Source organism: Fukomys damarensis, unplaced genomic scaffold, assembly GCF_012274545.1.
Source record: "Fukomys damarensis isolate Sample0158 unplaced genomic scaffold, DMR_v1.0_HiC HiC_scaffold_3, whole genome shotgun sequence".
NCBI lineage: Eukaryota > Metazoa > Chordata > Mammalia > Rodentia > Bathyergidae > Fukomys > Fukomys damarensis.
Window position 1 is genome coordinate 16,008,784 of NW_022900915.1, and position 19,636 is coordinate 16,028,419.

Consider the following 19,636-nt stretch of genomic DNA (forward strand, 5'->3'; position numbering starts at 1 on the left):
TAAATAATATACCAGAGCTTTTATTCAGAAGCAAAATTGTGACAATAGCACAAAAAAACCAGAAGAAGGAAATGAAAGTACATTGTTATGAGGTATTTACATTCTATGTGAAGTAGTATAATAGTATTTGAAGGCATATGATGATGTTAAAGATGCATATTGTAAACTCTAGAGGAAGCTCTTAAAAAATTAAAAAGAATATCTAGTGACTAGTACCAGGGACAGAATAAAATACTAACCCATACTCAGACTAAAAGAAGGCAGGTAAAAGATGAGAGGGAATAAATAGAAGTTGGGATAAGGATAAAACAAAAGGCAAAAGAGCTAACACAATCCCAATCATGTCAATATTACATTAAATGTCTGCATATTCCAGTTAAAAGTTGAATACTTTGAAATTGAACAAAAACTCAAGACTCAACTATATCTTAGCTATTGAAAATTCCTTTTATATACAAAGAGTGAAAGTGATATATCATGCAAAAACTAAGCATAAGAAAACTAGGGTGGCAATAATAATAATACTATCAAAATAAAATCAGTCTCAGTACAAGATATAATAGCAGAAATAAAACATTTCAAAATGGTGAAAAGAAAGGAAAAAATGGAAACAAAGTCTTTGTAAATAGGGGAGGTTTGAGGGGATGAAAGGAGGGCAGCAGTATGGAAAAAAAATGAGAACCAAGATCTGTCATGGAAAGGTACAAGATCCCAATGATGAACGTAACTGTATTATATACCTAAAAAGTATCAATAAACTCAATGAAAAAAAATGATGAGGAGGTCAGTGTATCAAATATCAAGAAGATTTATTTATTTGTTTGTTTATTTATTGGTACCAGGGATCAAACTCAGGACCTTGCTCGTGCAAGGCAGGTGGCACAACCATTGAGCTAAATCCCTGGCCCATGAAGATTTAAGCATCTTAACTGTCTGCATACCCAGGGCAACCCAATTTCTGGTTCTGTGTCTCTCAAGAGCTGTCTCTCCTTCAATAAAATTTCCTACTCTTAACCTCTGTCATTCCTAAGAATTTATTGTTTTATTTTGGGGAACTCAGTGCCTTGGACATCTAGTCACTTGGGAGTTACAATGTTTCCCTTATATCCTTTGGAGGTCCTATTTCAATTCATTGTCACAAGGCCAGTCCAGAATTAAAGATATACAAATAGACACTACACTTGACAGGTACAGAAAAAAAAATCACATTAAAAAAGGAGTAGGACACAGGAACAAGAGAGAGTATATCTTAATCTTCTTTGCCAGAAAAACAAAAAAAAAACCCAAACCCAAAACAAAAACAGAAAGGCCAACCGTGGAGGAATTCAATTAATGGATTAAGCTGCATCATTTATACTATTCTTTGATTCCAATTACCCCAAATTTATAAAAATATAAATGTCTATATGCTCAAAGAAAATTACTAGTGACAAAGAGAGACATTACAAAATGATAAAAAGACCAATCCATCAAGGAGATACAGTAATCTCAAATGTATATCTACCAAATTGTAGAGCTTCAGAGTACATGAAGCAAAAACTGATAGAATTAAAAAGTAAACTAGACAAACCCATCATTATGGTTGGAGAATTCAACTATTTGATAATTGATATAATTGCTAACAAGAGCTGGGCATGGTGGCACATCCCTGCGATCCCAGAACTCAGGAGGCTGAGGCAGAAGGATTGCCATGAGTTCAAGGATAGCCTGAACTGCATAGCAAGACCCTGTCTCAAAAAGAAAACAAACAAATTATTAGCAAGGATATAGAAAAGATGACAGAATACACATTCCATTCAAGAATATATGGAATATTCCAATCATATCCAAGGTCAGAAAAAAATTTCAACAAATTAAAAAGAAGTGAAACATAAAGAAAAGATTGTATTCTTTGACCATATTATAATTCAACTAAATATCCGTAGTAGAAAGATAATAGGAAACTCTCACACACTTGGACATAAAACTACACAATTCTAAGGAAGTCTCAAAGAGAAACTAAAGCTACATCAAATTAAATGAAAATGAAGATACAACATAACAAACTATGTGGTATATATGTAACTAAAGCATCCTGAGAGGGAAATACATAGTACTAAAGACAAGAGAAAAGGTCATTAAAGTTAAAAATAAATCTATGTTTCTAATTGAAGAGATAATAATGGAAGAGCAAAATAAACACAAAGTAAGCAGAAGCAAGGAAATATAATAGCAGAAATCAATGAAATTGAATTCCTAGGTAAATACTCAGGACAAGTTAAATTATAAGTCCAGCCAATTCCTTCTGTAACATTTGGTGCATGGGCTGGGAAAAATGGCTAACTGACACAGTCAGTGTTAGGTCTCCACCCAAGTCCCACTGGAGGGAGCAGCTGTCCGCCTTTTTGGAAGGGAAGAGGCACACCCCCAGGATTTCCTGGGTTCCCTTTCTAGGACTTGGAGACCAGCTCACAGCAGAGGATCACTTGAACCCAGAACAGAGACAGCAGAAGGAAGGTGAGTAAGTGAAATTATCGTCTGAATGGAAGATATATTTTGGCAGGTCAAGCACTCAAGCTGAGTATTCTGGATAAAGTTGTGAATTCAGACTCAGTTTAAGAAGCAATCAGATTTATCCACAGAATTTTAAGTAAGAAGATAATGACAAAAGTAGCACAAATTGGGAACAAGTCTCATATCAAAAGAAGTATCAGCCCTTCCACCCAGTGCCACAGAGGAGCCCAGCTGCCTGGGTGCCATTATAACGGTTTTGTGCCACCCCCCCACTCATCGAACAAGAGACAGAAGGCTTCTCTGAGGCTCCTAGATGAAAATTGAAGCCCACTGGAAAAGTGAAGAAAATGTGATAAAGGCACACCACACCACGATAGTTGGTAAGTTGGAGGGACCAGCACCTCACATTGGAACCTTGTCTAACTTCAGGGGAAAGACAGCTGGAACCTGCAGTAGAACCTTGCAGAGTAGAACCCAGCAGGATGACAGAGATCTCAACTTGGTCCATGCAGCCAGAAATCAGCCTGAACCTCAGGGGACAGTTGCTGGCTTGCTGATACTAATTAGCTTAGACCCACACACTCCTGCCCATGCTGTCTCTTGTATCAAAAGGGGCATACCCTGAAGGAGGCCCTCTATTTCTATTTGTATTTTTTATTTTCAAAGTAATATTTTCACTTATCTTTAATTATTTAAAATATTTTAACCTTTTTCTTTTCTCAATTTTTTTCCGTTTTTAATCTTGTTTTTTCTTTTCTTTCTCTCTCACTCTCTCTCTCCCAACTTGATTTCCATTACTTTCCCTTTTTGTTCCTGTTCCTATCCTAATTCAAATTTATTCTCTTTCTTCTCCCTTTCTTTTTCCTTCTCTCAATTGCCATTAGTTTTAAAAGAAAGTGATTCTGTAAAAAAAGCAAGCAAAAAAAAAAGTGATTACAGTCTCTAGCCTCCCTATTGTTGTTAGTTTGTTCTGTTCTTGGGTATATTTTGTTCTGTCTTCTCCTCTTCTCTTCAACAGTTCCCTAGAGTTTGTGTGACCTTCCTGGATCCTCTGACATCACTTCTAAACTTTCTCTATCCTATCTATCCATCCCTCCCCACTCCTTCTAAATCCCCATCCTGAAGGGTAAAGTTGCTATATTGAAGAGTTTATTCACTATAAACATATTTTGGGCTGGTCCTTGATTTTGATTTAATTCACACAGTTAAGGTAATAGCTTAATAACTACCACAAATTGTTATTTTCTAAGCTGTGCTTGATGCAATTGTGTTGCTGATTGTATCACTTGCGCCAAGGTGCTGTGATTAATCTAATCAGTTGTCCTCTCTGGTATAATGAAAATGAGTTTGTCTCAGAGACACTAGAGACTCAAAATCTAAAGATCAGCTATATCTGGAAGATTGAAGCATTAATCAGGAATTAAACCAAGGACAGTACCAACAACAAAAACAGAAATGAGAAGGCATTTAAACAAGACACAAACACAGACTTCCACCCCATCAAAGGTAAACTCCGGGTGAAATGAGGTGGAAAAGTCAGTCAACCATCTGGACACCCTGAACTGATAGCACAGGAAGTAAAAAAACAGATAAATGAGGCTCTAGAAAAATTCAAAACAGAAATAATTTCCCAGATAACCACAGAGATGGTGAGAAGAATGAAAGACATGATTAGAAACTCTAGAACAGAAACAGATAAAAAAAAAATAGATGAGCTCAGGACCATGATGGAAATCATGAATGCCCAGCATAGGAAAGAAATGGATATCTTGAATGCTCAACACAGGAAAGAAATGGAATCCATGAAGCAGATTCAGATATCCAGGAGATTAAAAACTCTACAGAAAACATTTGCAGCAGGATGAACGAATGTGAAGGTAGAATTTCAGATATAGAAAATAAGATTGTGGTCAGTGACCATGAAAAGAGAGATCTCTTAAAAACAGTAAGGGACCATGAGAAATCAATCCAACAACTCTTAGATGATACAAAGAAGAATAATATAAGACAATAGGAATCCATGAAGTAGAAGGAGAAAGTACAAATGACATAAAAAAACTGTTCACAGAATTAATGACACAGAACTTCCCAAACAGAGGGGAAGAGTTTGACATACAGATAAATGAGGCATATAGGACTGCAACTAGCCATGATAAAAAAAATCTACACCTAGACATATAATAACCAGAAACCCAAAGGAAGAACAAAATACTGCAAGCAGTTAGAGAACAGAAACAAATTACATACAAAGGAAAGCCCATCAGAATCACAGCAGACTTTTCAGCACAAACCCTCAAGTGAAGGAGAGCCTGGAGTGAGGTATTTCAAGTCCTAAAAGAAAACAAGTTCCAACCTAGACTGATGTATCCTGTAAAACTATCTTTCAAAATTGATGGGGAAATAAAATACTTCCATGATGAAGAACTCCTAAGAAACTTCATGAACACCAAACTGGCACTCCAAACACTTCTAAACAATATCCTGGAAAAAGAAAATGAATACCACAACTCCATACGGGCCAACAGAGCAAATATACCAGGCAAGGCAAGAAATTAAAGGGATAGAGTGAAAAATAAAAAAGTAAAAGAACCAACAACAGGAAAATAACATGACAATGAAAAGCCAACTCATAACAGTTATAACCATCAATGTTAATGGCCTCAATTCATCAATCAAAAGAAATAGGTTGACAGACTGGATAAAGAAGCAAAATCCAATATGCTGTATACAAGAAACCCACTTAATCCACAAAGAAATTCATAGACTGAGAAAGGACAGAAAACAGTTCTCTATGTGACAGGAGCCCAGGGAAAGGTGGAGGTATCTATCTTATTTGCAGACAAAATAGATTTCAAACCAAAACTAATTAAGAAGACAAAGAAGGCCACTACATCCTTGTAAAGGGAACAATACAAGGGGAAGAAATGACAGTTATAAATATATATGTACCAAATACTAATGCCCCCAACTATACAAAACAAATAGTAATGGATATGAAAAATGAAATAAGCACTAATACAATTGTAGTGGGGGACCTCAATACTCCACTGACACAAATAGATCATCTAGACAAAAAAATCAACAGTGAAATAACAGAACTGAACGAAGTCTTAGAACAAATGGACTTAGTAGATGTCTACAGAGTTTCCATCCCACAAAATCAGAATATACATTCTTTTCAGCTGCACATGGGTCATTCTCCAAAATAGACCACATGCTAGCTCATAGAACACACTTAAGTAAATGCAAAGGAATTGAAGTTATCCCCTGTATATTATCTGACCATAGTGCAATTAAACTGGAGATCAATAGCCTAAGAAACCACAAGAACTACATATGGAAATTAAATAACACCCTGCTGAACAACCATTGGGTCACAGAGAAAATTAAAGAAGAAATTAGACAGGTTCTACAATTAAATAATAATGCCAATACACCATACAGGAATTTATGTGACACAATAAAAGCAGTTTTCTATGAGGTAAATGCATAGTACTAAATTCTTATACTAGGAAAACAGAGAGAGCTCAAATAAACAACCTAATGCTTAACCTTAAGCTCCTAGAGAAAGAAGAGCAAGACAAACCGAAAGCTCATACAAGGGAGGAAATTATAAAGATGAGAGCAAAAATTAATGCAATGGAGATTAAAAGAACAATACAAAGCAAATCAATGAATCAAAGAGTTGGTTTTTTTAAAGAATAAATAAAATTGATAAACCCTTAGCCAACCTTATCAAAAAAGGAAATAAAAGGCTCAAATTCATGCAATTAGGAATGAAAAAGGTGAAGTCACAACAGAACCACCAGAAATCCAGAGGATCATCAATACCTACTTTGAAAACCTATACTCTAATAAAATGGAAAATACAGAGGAAATGGACAGATTCCTAGACACATATGAACTTCCAAAGCTGAAGGAAGAAAATATTTAAAAAGTCTAAACACCCCAACTACATTCAGCAAAATTTAAAATGTAATTACAACATTACCAACAAAGAAAAGCCCAGATCCTGATGGCTTCACTGCTGAATTCTACAAGACATTTAGAGAAGAACTGTTGCCACTACTCTCTAAACTCTTCAATTAAATGGAAAGGGGGCCGGGGATTTAGCTCAGGGGTTCTGGCGCCTGCCTCACAGGCACAAGGATCCGAGTTTGATCTCTGGTACCAAAAGCAAAAACAAAAACAAAAAAACAAAATGAAATGGAAAGGGAAGCAATACACCCAAATTCATTACTGGAAGCAAGTATTACTTTGATTCCAAAACCAGGGAAAGACCCAACCAAAAAAGAGAACTATAGGCCAATCTCCCTAATGAACACAGATGCAAAAATCCTCAATAAGATACTGGCAAATAGAATACAGAAGATCATCAAGAAGATTATACACCCTGACCAACTTGGATTTATCCCAAGGATGGAAGGATGGTTCAACATACATACATCAATAAATGCAATACACTTTACTAACAGAGTGAAGAACAAAAACCATATGATCATCTCAATAGATGCAGAAAAAGCATTTGACAAAATTCAACACCCATTCATGATAAAAACCCTACAGAAAATTGGAATAGATAGTTTCTTAGCTCTATTCTAAGGAAGAAAAAAAACTGTCCCAACTTGCATATTGCTTGATTCCCTGCCTAGAAAAACTCAAAGAATCTACAGGAAAATTCTAAAAACTGCTGGGCGTGGTGGTGCACGCCTGTAATCCCAGCACTCGGGAGGCTGAGGCAGAATTGCTGTGAGTTCGAGACCAGCCTGCACTACATAGTGAGTTCCAGGTCAGTCTCAACTACATAGTGAGACCCTGTCTCAAAAAACCAAAAAAAAAAAAAATTCTAACAACTAATAATTAATTTGACCAAGGTCACAGTATACTAGATTAACACGTAAACATCAATTATATTTCTATATATTAACAATGAACTCATGGAAACTAAAATTGAAGCCACTACCATTTAGAATTGCTCAAAAATGAAATACTTAGGTATAGCAAAATTTGCTCAGAACTTGTGGGCTGAAACCTACAAAAGATTAGTGAAAGAAAAAAAAATGAAGAATGAAATAAGCTGAAAGGCAGACAAACAATGTTAATGGTTTGGAAGATTTAATGAAGATGTCTCCTCTCCCCATTTGATCTCTAAGTTTAACCTGATTCTTATTAAAATATGAGCACAAATTGTTTAGTAAATATTGACAATATTCTTCTAAAATTTATATATAAAAGGAAAGCTCCTAGAATAGCTAAAAAATTAAGAGGAATTACTCCATCCAAACTTAATGCTCATAATAGAGATATAATTAATAATCAACACATTGTGGTATTGGCAGAGAAATAAGAATAATTCAATGAAATAGAATAGGAAACCCAGAAATAGACCCATCTCAGTAAGGCCAAATGGTTTTTGGCTTACATAAATGGGAGTCCAAAAGTAAGTTTCATGATTAATTTCACTTATGGGATAATTATTTTACCCATAAGTTTCTGTCTCTGTATCTCCCCCTTTCTCTTCTTTTTTTTCCTGGTAAACCACCCCCACTTTTTACTTCTGAGACAGCATATTGCTTATCTGCCTAGGCTGGCCTTGAATTTGCAATCGTTGTGCTTCAGCCTCCCAAGTAGTTTGGAATATTAGTGTGTGCCACCATACTTGGCTATGATATAGTTTTACGCTAAGGCTATACCTTAGGCTGTCAACATGAACGCCACCAACTTATGTATTCTTTCACTTCCTGAAGAATAAAATTGGATTATTTATCCTTCTTTCCACCCCAAGTCTTTAACATAACCCTTGAAACATCTTTATTTGGCCAACTGATTTTTGACAACTGGGCAAAGTGAAGCAATGGAAGAATGAAAGTCTATTGAACAAATATTATTAGTGAAGTGATTGGTCAATCATACACAAAAAGTTAATTCAAAACAGATGATAAGTGACAATGTAAAACTTAAAATGATAAAACTTTTAGAAGAAAAATGGGGCAAATAATAAATTCTTACCAAACACATGATCTACAGAGATAAAATTGATAGAGAAAACCCTAAATTCTATTTCACTAGAATTAAAACCTTTTGCTCTACAAAAGTCCCAGTTGAAAGATGAAAAGATAAGCTACAAATGGGAAGAAAATATTTCCAAACCACATATCTAACAGAGGACTTATGTCTAGAATATACAAAAAACTTCCCAATTCAACACTTATAATCATTTAAAAAATTCAGTTAGAAAACAGGCAAAAGACACAGATTTCTCACTGAAGAAAATATATGGATAACAACTACAGAAAAGAGATAGTCAACATCACTAGCCATTGTAGATATGAAAGTTGAAACCCAGTGATGGGGCTAGGGATGTAGCTCACTGGCAGAGCACTTGCCTAGCACACACATGGCCCTGGGTTCTATTTGCAGCACTTCCAGGGAAGGGGTTGCACAATGAGATATCACATACTTCTTTAAAAATTAAAGTTTGTGCAGATGGAACAGATCTGTTTGACTAAAGTGAAAGTTATACAAGTCCATACATATAGTAATTTTACACAGAACTATTCTTATGCACATGTACACAAATAAGCACATTTCATTTTATTGTTTTGGTACCAGGGATCAAACTCAGGACCTTGCATTTGTGAGGCAGGTGGCGGAACCACTGAGCTAAATCCCTGGCCCCCAATAAGCACATTTTAAAAACTTGAAATCTCAGTAAGGCCTGTAGATTGTAGCAATGTAAATTTCTTGGTTTTGATTTTGTACTACAATAACTTAAGATAGTATAATGGGAGAAGTTAGAAACCTGGAACTGCTCTATATTATTTTTGCAATTTCTGAGAGACTATTGTCATTGCATTTCTTTTTATTTTTTTGGTACTGGGGATTGAGCTTGGAACCTTGCACTTTCAAGGCAGACAGCAGAACCACTGAGCAAAATCCCTGGCCCTGCTATTGTGATTTTAAAATAAAATGTTTCAAAAACTGTATGCACTTAATAATATAGTTTCATATATAAATAAAAAAGCAGTAGAAGTGAAAGGAGATAGAAAAACCCATATGAAACAAAAACTAGTAAAACTGAAAAGAGAAAGAAAAAAATCCATATTAATAGTTAAAGATTTCAACTCTCCTCTGCCAGTGATTGATAGAACAAGTAGACAAAGAATCAGTAAATAATAGAGGCCTAAACAAAACTTTCAACTCATCTTTTTAACAACCACCATTGATTGCAGACCATTAAAAGCAGATTATAGTTGCTTTTGTTTTTGAGACAGGGTCTTGTTATGCAGTTCAAGATGGCCTTGAAACTTTCTTTTATTTTCCCCTTGGTACCAGGAATCCAACTCAGGTTCTTATGCTTGCCAGGCAGGCGTAGTGAAACTGAGCTAAATCCCTGGCCTATGGCCTTGAATTCACTATGTAGTCCAGGCTGGCCTTGAACTTCTGGTGATCAGTCTTTCTGCTTCAGCCTTCTGAATGCTGGGATTACAGGCATGGGTGAATATAGTTTTCAAGTGTATAAGGAACATTCACCAAGATAGACCATATTTTCTACCATAAATTTTTTAAAACAAATTTAAAAGAATATCAGTATAAGTTATGGAGTGTATATTTTTGGATCACAATAAAATTAAATTATAAAACAATGTTTAAATTATATTTGGATCATTTTCAAAAATTGGAAATCAACACACTTTCTTTTTTTCAGTTTTCTGAGGCAAAATCTCACTATGTAGTGCAGGCTGGCTTTGAACTCACTATGTGGCACAGACTGGCCTTGAACTCACAGGGATCTTCCAGCCTCAACCTTCCAAGTGTTGGGATTACAAGCATGTGCCACCATACCTGGTTTATCACACTTAAGTAACCCATAGGCCAAAGAAGAAATTTCAAGGTGTGTGAGATAAAACTGAATTATAATGGAAACACAACATACAAAATCAGTCGACTTATAGCCAAAGCTCAGAGTAAAATTTATTTATGTGTGTATTTATATTAGAAAAAAAAGAAAGATACAAAATTAGTAATCTATCCTATAACCCAAAAAAAGTTAGAAAAAAAGGGCTGGGCATGTAGTTCAGTGTTATAGTGCTTGCCTAGCATGCAAAAAGACCTGGTTTAATCCCTCCCCATTGCTGAAAAAGTAAAAGAAGTCAAAAGGGTAAATTTGAAACAGCCAACAAACAATAGAGAAAAAACAATGGAATCAAAACCTGCTACCCAATAAAAAAAAATTATAAAAAAGTTAACTATGCTGGGGTATATGTGGCTCTCTGGTAGAGCACTTGTCTAATATGCACAAATCCCTGGGTTTGATTTCCAGTACTGAATGGAAAAAAAGAAAGACAAGAAAAAATAAACTATAGACCAGCATTCTTCATAGACACACATGTAAAAGTCCTTTGTATAATGCTAACATAACAATTCCAGTAATATAAAAGGGCCAATATATTATGACAAAGTGGGTATATCCAAAAGAGGCAAGGCTGTGTAATTAACTATATTAACAGAGTAAAACAGAAAAGTGATATAAGCATCTTAATAAATGTATAAAGGTATTTGACAAAATTTAACACTTACTCATTATAAAAACTCTCAATAAACTAAAAATAGTGGGACTTCCTGAATGTGCTAAACAGCATCTGTGGAAATTTAAGTGAAAAACTGAATGCTTTTCTCAAGCAAAAATTAGAAACAAGGCAAGGAAGTCCATTTTCACTATATCTATTCAATTTTGTCCTGTAAGTCTTAAGTCCTAGCTAATGCAATGGGGGTGAGGTGGGTGAGAAGGACTGATGAAAAAGAAAATAAAAAAGTTGTCTTTGCCTGCAGAGAACATAATGGTGAGACATAATGGTGTATGCCCATAATTCCAGAGTTCACGGCTAGCTGGGGCTGCATAGTGAATTCAAGGCCAAACTGAACTACACAGCAAGACCCTGTCTCAAAAAACTCAAAACCAAAACGAAACCAAACCAAAAAACCATGAAAATATATTTGGTTCTTTTGTTTGTTTTGTTTTTTTGAAAACATATTTATGTAGCAAATCCTAAGAGAGCTACCAAGAAAGGTACTAGAACTAATAAGGCAATTTATTAAAGGCTCTCAATGAAAGATCAATACCAAAAACTTAACTATATTTCTGTATATTAAGAATGATCAACTATAAAGTGAAAAAATTTAAAGTGCAATTTAGAATAACAGAATGTATTAAGTAATAAGCAATACATTTATCAAAACATAAAGATCTATAAACTGAAAACAAAATCTTAAGATAAATTTAAAAATATTTAAATAAATGAAGAGAAATACCATGTTCATTGACTGGAAAATTCAATAATGTGAATTTCCCCCAAAATTGAAGGCATAGCTTCAGTGTAGCCCTAACCAATATCCAGAAATCTTTTCTTTTATAAGGAAAGTGACAAAAATTATATGAGAATTAAGGAATTTAGAATGGTAAAAACAATGTCAAAAATGGAATATGTAGTTGGAGAACTTACACTGATTACAGTGTTACCTGATTACAAGATTTTATTACCAATACTACAGTAAGCAAAACAATGTGCTATGTGTATGTGTGTGTGTAAACACAGAGAGCCCAAATAAAGGCTCTCTTTCTCTCTCTCTGTCTCTCTGTCTGTCTCTCTCTCTCTCTCTCTCTCTCTCTCTCTCTCTCTCTCTCTGTCTCTCTCTCTCTCTCTCTCTCTCTCTCTCTCTCTATATATATATATATATATGCATATTCAAATTATTTTTTATGAAATTGCCAAGGTTATTTAACGAGGAAAAGGATAGCCTCAGCAAATTTCATGAAAGGGTCAACTAAATATTCCTTTTGAAAAATATGGATCTTCATTTTTAGTCTATACCAATATAGAAATGTAAACTGAAAATGAATCATAGATCACATCATAAATAGTAAAATCAGAAAACTTCTAGAAGAAAATGCAGGACAAAAATGTTTTCACTAGGCAAATACTTCTTAAATAGAACATAAGAAATACAAAGAATAGTGCCAGGGATTTAGCTCAGTAGCATTGCATTTATCTTGCAAGCACAAGGTCCTGAGTTTGATCCCCAGTATAAAAAACAACAACAAAAACAAAAACAAAAAATAAGGGGCTAAAGATGTGGTTCAGTGGTAGAGAACTTTCCTAGCATATATGAGAACCTGAGTTCAATCTTCAGCACTGAAAAAAAAGAGTATAAAATAAAAAAGGAGTAAAATGTGCTTTATCAGAATTATAACTTCTTTTCCAAATACTACTAAGGAAATGAAAAAAAACTCATGGACAAGGACAAAATATTCACAAAATATATACATGACAAAGAATTCATACACAGAATATATTTTTTAAAAACTCACATAGCTGTTTTAGAAGACAATAAACTAACTTAAAGATTAAAATTTAAGTAGACAATCAAGAAAATATATAAGTAACCAATGAATGTATAAGAAGATACTCAATATCTTTAGTCAACAATAAACAAAAATTGAAATCACAATGAGATAGTATCACATACTCACTAGAATAACTCACATGTAAAAATTTGGTAATACAAGGCATTGATGAAGATGTGAGGCAAGTGGAATTCTTCATGCATTGCCAATAGCAATGTAAAATGATTTTAATGCTCTGAAAAATAAGTTTTACAACTTCTTATACAAAGAAACATAAAACATATACTTTTTATCTCATGTGAGGCATAAATTCTGTTCTTTAAAATTTTATTCTTTTTTCAGTTCTGGGGATTAAACTACATCCAAGGGCTACATCCAAGCTCCTTTGTTTCTTGAGAAAAAGTCTCACTCAATTGCTAAATTTCCCAAGCTGAGATTGTGATTCTCCTGCCTTGCCTTCCGGAGTGCTATGGTAGGATTCTAGCCACGCACAGACAGCTTGAAATTCTGTTTGTTTTTTTTTTAAAAAAAAATTATTCGAGAGGAATAAAAATGCATGTTCCCAGAAGTATTGGTACATGATTGCTCATATTGCCTTAATTCAGAATAAACTAAGAACAACTCAAATGTGGAGCAGCTGGAAAGAAATTGGGTTACTTCCATATAATGCAATACCTCTGAGCAACCAAACAGAGCAATCTGCTGCCCATGTAACAACATAGATGAATTTCAAAAATATGTTGAGCAAAAGAAAGTGGGCACAAAGCACATGTTATAGGATTCCATTTAGATGAAATTCTGGAAGAGGCAAAACTAATTTATAGTGACAGATCAGTCATTTCCTGGAGCTAGAGATGTGCAGAATCAATTGTTAGAGGGGGATAGGGAAATATCTGAAGGCTATAGAAATGTGCTGTAGCTACATAGATGTAAACATTTATCAGCATGTACTGGCTGTATAATTTTAAATGGTAAATTTTAATGCATATAAATTATACTTTAATAAAGTTAGTAAGTTTTGAAAGACAAAATGGAAAGTACATACAGGCAGCCCTCACTTTGCACAGTACTTAACCTTTAAAAATACTCATGCAAGTCACAGGGGTTCATATCTGAAATCCCAACTACTCAGGAGGCTTACACAGGAGGATTGAAAGCCAGCCAAGGTAATCAATTTACTGAGATGCTAACTTAAAATAAAATAATAAAAACTGATATGAATATCTCAATAGATGAAGAAAATCATTTGACAAAATTTAGCACTTAATTCATTATAAAAATGTTCAAGAAGAGACTGTGGCTTCCCTCACATTTTCCCTCTCTGGCTTTCTTTTACTTGCTCTCTTGGAAGTTGCCAAATTTTGAGGTGCCAGATGGAGAAAGAGGTCCACATGACAAGAAATTCAGGGAAAACTCCAGTTGATAGCCAGTAATAAACCAAGGCCCTCATTCCAGCAACCCACAAGGAATTTAGAGGTCCATCTTCCTTCAGCCAAGCCTTAAAATACAACAAATCTAGGTGACACTTTTTTTTTTTTCTGGTACCAGGGATTGAACTCAGGCCCTTGTGTTTGAGTGGTGGAACCACTGAGCTAAATCCTTGGCCCTACATGACACTTTAATCGCAGACTTGTGAGAGGCTATGAGGCAGAGGAACTCAGAAAGACTGTATCTAGATTCTTGATCCAAAAAACTTATGAAATAATAAATGTTTGTTTTAAGTCACTGGGTTTTGGGATAGTTTCTTACAGAGCAAAGGATAGCTCATAGACTACCCAAAGTGTGTAGTTTAAATATAACAATGAGGAAACATAAGACCACAAATTAAGGACATTACAGTGAAATAAATGACTTATGGAAATGTCAGCTTCATATAAACAAGCAAGACTGAAGTAAAGTTTCAAATTAAAAAAAAAAGAAAGTTTCAAATTAAAGTGGACTAAAGAGACATAATAACTAAATACAATGTGTAATCCTAGACTAAAAAAACCACTATAAAATAATGGTAAAGTTTGATTATAGATTATGCATGAGATGATCATATCATATCAATGTTAAGTTTTAAAATTTTTTATTGTTGAAATTCAGCTATTTAACTTTTTTTTGGTACCGGGGATCAAACTCGGGTCCTTGCACTTGCAAGGCAGGCGGCAGAACCACTGAGCTAAATCCCCAGCCCTGAAATTCAGCTATTTAAAAGGTGTGTTTTATAGAAAATATACAATGAAGTATTTAGGAATAAAGAGGCAAAAAGGGAATAAAGAAGCATTATATCTACAACTTACTTTCAAATGGTTTATAAAAAATAATTTGTATGTGCACAATACAGCTGGATCTTTGTACCTGTGGATTCCACACCTGTAGATTCAACCAATCAGAAATCAAAAATATTTTTATAAAAGTTATGTGTGCACTGAACATATAGATATTTTTCTCATTTCATTATTTCTCAAATGATGCAGCATAACAGCTATTGACAAAATTTACATTATATTAGATAGAAATAATCTAGAGATTATTTAAAATATATAGCAAGATGTGTGTAAATTATTTGAAAATACTACACCATATTTGAGAATCCCCAGATATTGTTATCCATCAGGGGTCATGGAATTAATCTTCCATGGATACTGAAGGACAAGAATATATACACATAAAGATATGAATAATACATATATGTGTATATATGAATATCAGTTTTTGTATACATATTGAGAACAATTCAGGAAATTTAGCACAAAACAAATTTGACAACAAATGCATCTGTCTGAAAGGCACACAGTTCCCTACAAAGTTCTTGCAACTCTTCTGTAAATTTGAAATAATTTCAAAATTGAAAGTTGAAAAGAAAACTTCACGTGAAGATATCTAGCAAAATTACAAACCTATTTATTTATTTTGGTATGCAGGGATCGAACTCAGGTCCTTACACTTGCAAGGCAGGTGGTGGAACCACTGAGCTAAATCCCTGGCCCACAAACCTATTTATTCTTTGACTCAGTAATTCCAGTTTCATGACTTGGAATTTATCTGATAGATATACAGCATTATGTACAAAATGATGTAGGTAAAAGACTATTCAATGCAGTTGCTTTGATATTGGAAATAAACTAGTTAATAGTCCAATAGAATGCTAAGCAGTAAATAAGAAGAAACTTTCTATGAATTAATATGGACAAAATTTTAAAGATAACGTTGAAGAAAGCAAGATATAGATCAGCATGTTATCTTTTGTGAGAAATATGGAGCAATAAGAACATATATTTACATTTGCATAAAGAAATGATGATGTATTCTTAATAAACTAATAAAGTGTTTATCTATGGGGAAAGAAGGAAGGAAGGTGGAAAAGAAGTAGTATCAGGATGGAAGTGAGACATAAATATATACTTATATTATTTTGATTTTTGAGCCATCTAAATGTGTTTCCTATCAAAGAATGAAATGAACATTACTAAGCTTGAGGTACATGGTAGACCTATAATGACTCAAATGGAGTCCATATTTATTAAGGAATAAATATCCTTATATGTTAAATTGCATGACTATATATATATATATATATATGTATATATGCATGTATATATACATAAACTGTAAAATGATCCCTGTTGTACAAAAAATACACATACCCTTGCACATATATACATATGACATATTTGACGCACATATAATATGACATATATACTCATATGTATATGACACAGATATATGATTTGTGTGTGTATATATATGACATAACAAGGTATTAATAGCAGTGATCTCTTAAGGGGAGGCTGAGACATGACAAAAGGGGTGGAACATGATGTTTTATTTTCTTAAATTTCTTTTCAAATTGAATTACAAGTTTTAGACAATCAAATGCAAGAACTTAAGTTCAATGAGTTTTAGAAAACATATACACCCACATAACCCACTTCTCTACCAAGACATGGAATATTTCTATTTTCCTGGGAGAGAAAAGTTTTACCATCCTTTATATTATTGGCATCAACTTTAAAATGCTGAGGATTCCATAGTATGGTTAAGTTATGTGTGGGCATACAGTCTTTCAGATGTGCTTATAATATTAAACTTCAGCAATTTTGTTAGTATTACTATGTCCTTTTAAACATTCCTCCTCTGAAATTTTACTGTTTGTAAGACAAAAACAGATGGTGAAAGAAACTGAGATTCAACATTCCCATGGATAGCTGGAAATGTAGCTCAGGGGTAGAGCATTTGCTTGGCATACACAAAGCCCTGGGGTCAATCCCCAGAACTGGAAAAAAAATTCTATGGAGAACATGTAATCATGTGAAAACAAATTAAATACAAAAAATAAAAACATCAATAAATTGTAACCCAAACAGAATTACAGAGAGAGAAAATAACCAAACACTAGAACCAGACTGAAGAATAGAGTGAATATGAATTAAACTAATATGAATTAAATAGTATGGGTGCTGGATATTCCTCATAGTTAAAAAAGACCCGGAAGAAAAATAAATCAGGGTTAACTCAGTCATGAACCAAATACATACCAATATAATGCTATCAGAAAGCTTATCATGGTTAGCTTTATAAATATCTACTCAACTGAATAGATTATCACAATGGAATAAATCAGATATTAATGGAATTGTGATCATATGTCAACCACTCACTTAACATGTACACAAGGATGTTTCTCAGAATTTCAAATTAGACATGCCTACAACTCAACTCTTGAGTTCTCTTAAATCCACCCTTCTCTACTCTTCCACACCTCATTAAATGGTACCTTTAATAACACAGTTGCTTAATTTGTAAACCTGGAAATTGCTCTTAATATCCGCCTTCATCCATTGTCTTTATGCAGTCAACATTTTTTTGAGGATCTATCACTTACCAGACAATGATCTTATTAGACACTGAGGAATACAATAATGAATAAAATAGCCCCTGCCTTCATGGATTTTATATTCCACCTATTTCATCATTAAGTCTTAATAAGTCTATGTTCTAAATATATCTCCAATCCATTCATTTATTCCTATATTTATTGCCTTCCCTTTAATCCAAGCCAGTACTGCTTTTTTACCAGGAACACTGCCATAGTCTTCCATCTGGCCTTCCTGTTTCTATTTGTAACGCTCATAAATCACTTCTCCATAGAGCAGTAGAGTAATCTTTAAAATTCAAACTAGGACCAGTGATTTAGTTTAGTGGTGCCACGGCCTGCCTCACAAGTGCAAGGTTTGATCCCCAGTACCAACACCCCCAAATAATAATAATAATAATAGTAATAATAATAAAATTCAAACCATATATTGTCATTGTATTTGAAGTCATTAATAGCCCATAAGTACAAAGATAAATAAAATCCAGAATCTTTAAGGTAGTTTACAAATCTTTTTTTTTAAACTTGCTTATTTTGTTTATTAATTCCATTATCTATTTAGTTATATTTCTTTTTTTTTTCAGCTTTAATTGAGTTTATTGGTACATTTTAGGGATACAGTACAGTTACATTCATTGTTGGGATCTTGTACTGCTACATGACAAGTCTTGATTCTCAAATCTTACTCTGTCAGTAGTTTCATCCATTTATTTTCCATTTCCAGCCTCCCTAACCCCTTTCAAGTATGTCAAGCACACATTTTTGGTTTTCATGTCCTTAATACATGCTACTTCCCATGCTTGACATTTCCTTTTTCACTTTCCTTGTTACCTAGCTAACTTCTACTCATCCTTTAGAGCTTACTTTATGAGGTATAATAAAAATATACAGTAAATGTTTTGCTACACAAATGAATAAATAAACCACTACTAGATTTAGGCAGACATCAATGTTTACTGTTTTTGGATGGGTTCTCTCTCCAGATAAAGGAAGCCTCAACTTATGAAAAATTGGTTTAGGCTTAAACTACCATCAAAGTATACTCTCATGCAAAATAGTGTGATAAAGAACCTTGAACCTTGTATTTTATAAAGTGAAGTACTATTTTTTAAATTGACAGCTTTTCTATAAACTAGCAATGAAAAACCAGAAAAAGAAACAATACAATACTACTTTCAAGAGCATCCAAAAACATCAAATAAGTAAAGATAATTTATTTAAAGATGTACAATATCTCTGCACCTTTCACAAGCAAAGAAATAAAAGCAATGTAAGTGTCCATCAACTGAAGGATGGAGAAAGAAAATGTGGTATGACACAGAAAATGTGGTATGTATATTCAAAGGAATACTATCCAATCATGAAAGGATAAAATCTTGTCACCTGTGACAATATAAATGAAACTGTAAATTATATGAAAGCTAGGCACAGAAAGATAAGTACCTCATCTTCCTTACATGTGGAATCTAAAAGGCTGATCTCATAGAAGTTGAGAGAATAGTGGTTACCATAAGCTGGAGAGAGTGGAAGGAGCAGGTGGGTACAGTTATGGAGAAGGAAGAAGTTCTGCAGTGCTACTGCATGACAGGAAGACTATAGGTAATAATAATGTACAATACATTTTTTAAAGTTGGAAGAAAAAGTTTTGAAAGTCTCCATAAATGAGTAATCAATGTTGGTGTAGATAGATATGTTTCACCTCTTACAAACATTACATAACATATATGTATCTAAAATTATTTAGTATTCAATTAATATGTAAAATTTATAGTTTATGTAGCCATTAACAGCAAAAATTTTAAAAGAAGACCTCCTCACTAAAAACAACAAAACATAGTTCAAAGGATTTTAAAAGATTTACTTAAATGGACATATAT

General features: G+C 33.7%; 1 protein-coding gene across 13 annotated transcripts in view; it reads right to left on the reverse strand.

Moving 5' to 3' along the window:
* Positions 1-19,636, reverse strand: part of LOC104855158 (protocadherin gamma-C4) — a 171,487-nt gene that overhangs the window by 42,756 nt on the left and 109,095 nt on the right. The window lies entirely within an intron of this gene.